Genomic DNA, 1,999 nt, shown 5'->3' with positions numbered 1-1,999 from the left:
ATCACTGATGTTCTTGGTTTTCAGTATTCAACTTAAGTCTCTCCAAAGTAGGTGTGCAAACAAGAAAGTGAATAACACAGAAACCATGAATTGGGATAGTTCAAAGTTTGGGTTTGTCCCAACTGAGAAACATTACTGAGGGTTTACAAAACTGAAGTGTGAACACTTAAATTGTGAATATGTGAGTTCAAAATATATATGGAGTATTGGGTGCGTGTTAATTTACTTCTTTTTTTTCCCCAACAATTTTACTTTTTTTTTCTTTTTGCAAAAGGTGCCCAAGCAATACAGAACCACAAAATTTAACACAGATATCAGAATTCCATCTCATAGGACTCTCAGAGGACCCAGACCTGCAGCCTGTCCTCTTTGGACTGTTCCTGTCCATGTACCTGGTCACAGTGCTTGGGAACCTGCTTATCATCCTGGCTGTCAGCTCTGACCCCCACCTCCACACCCCCCATGTACTTATTCCTTTCTAATCTGTCCTTGGATGACATCTGCTTCATTTCCACTATAGTCCCAAAGATGCTGGTGAACATTCAAACTCACAGCAGAGCCATCTCCTATGTGAGCTGCCTGACACAGATGTCTTGCCTCATTATTTTTGGATGTATGGATGATCTGCTTCTGACTGTAATGGCCTATGACTGGTTTGTGGCTATCTGTCACCCCCTGCATTATCCAGTAATCATGAACCCTCGCCTCTGTGGCTTCTTGATTTTTGTGTCTTTTTTACTTAGCCTTTTGGACTCCTAGTTACATAATTTCATTGTCTTGCAATTTGCTTACTTTAAGAATGTGGAAATTTATAATTTCTGCTGTGAACCTGCCCAAATCCTTAATCTTGACTATTCTGAACCCTTCATCAAAAACCTAGTCACATGTTTTGTTGGTGCCATATTTATTTTTTTCCCTATGTCAGTAATACTCTTCTCGTACTACAAAATTGTTTCCTCCATTCTGCGAATCCCATCCTCAGGGGGGAAGTACAAAGCCTTCTCCACTTGTGGCTCTCACATCTCAGTTGTTGGCTTATTTTATGGAACAAGTGTTGGGGTGTACCTTGGGTCAGCTGTTTCACATTCTCTCAGAAAGGGTGTGGCCTCCTCAGTGATGTACACAATTGTCACCCCCAAGTTGAATCCCTTCATCTACAGCCTGAGGAACAGGGACATTAAAAATGCCCTAAGGAGGTTCCACAGTGGAAAAGTCTACACCAGGACCTGAGCTGCTCCATGGAATGTATGTGGGAGAAGCCATGAGTAGTAACACCTAGACCTAGGAATTCTACCTCATGGGCACATCATTTTTCAGTTTGTTGGCTCTGACACCTCATTACATTTCAGAGGGTTATGAGGCTGGAGATCTAGGGTGTGCTCACTCCCTTCCTGCTCCTGAGCCCTCAGTGATTGACAGGCTCCTTCAGTTACTGTCTCTGTGACTCAGTGTCCCCTTTTGCCTTTGTCCTGTAGTAACTATCCAGCTCATTGCCCGTATGCAATTCACTCCATTATAATAACTAGATTTACTTTTATTTCTCAATTGAACACTGAGTGATTGTAACAGAGGGAAAAATGTATGTTGAGATTTGTCAACAATTGTAACATTTCAAGATGTGCTGAAGCAATAAAGCTTGTTTTAAATATATCCCTGTGAGATGTGATAAGTGGGATCATATTTCAGGTTTCTTATACAAGAATATGATTAGCCCCTCCTCATTTTCTGGCTTCCTGCCCTGCCATGGGTTCTCTGCCTCACAGGTGTTTGCACAATTGTAATCCCATTTGTCCCGAGGCTCTCACTACAGGCAGTGCCAGACTGTTTAGAGGTTCAGCCTTCAAAAGTGTGAGCTAAATAAATCTTTTTTTCTGTATAACTTACTCTGCCTCAGATATTTTGTTATGGCAACAGAAAACAGACCAATATGGGGCAGGGCAATCTGCTTTACTCAGTCTATCAACTAAAATGATAAACTCAACTAAAATAATTAGACACG

General features: G+C 41.5%; 1 pseudogene; it reads left to right on the top strand.

The window, feature by feature from the left end:
- The first annotated feature begins 274 nt into the window (after nt 1-274).
- On the top strand, nt 275-1,230 carry LOC107133845 (annotated as a pseudogene).
- Nucleotides 1,231-1,999: the final 769 nt, after the last annotated feature.

The sequence above is a fragment of the Marmota marmota genome, unplaced genomic scaffold, assembly GCF_001458135.2.
Source record: "Marmota marmota marmota unplaced genomic scaffold, marMar, whole genome shotgun sequence".
Taxonomy (NCBI): domain Eukaryota; kingdom Metazoa; phylum Chordata; class Mammalia; order Rodentia; family Sciuridae; genus Marmota; species Marmota marmota.
Note: the sequence above shows the minus strand (reverse complement) of the source record. Positions and strands in the feature narration are given on the sequence as shown.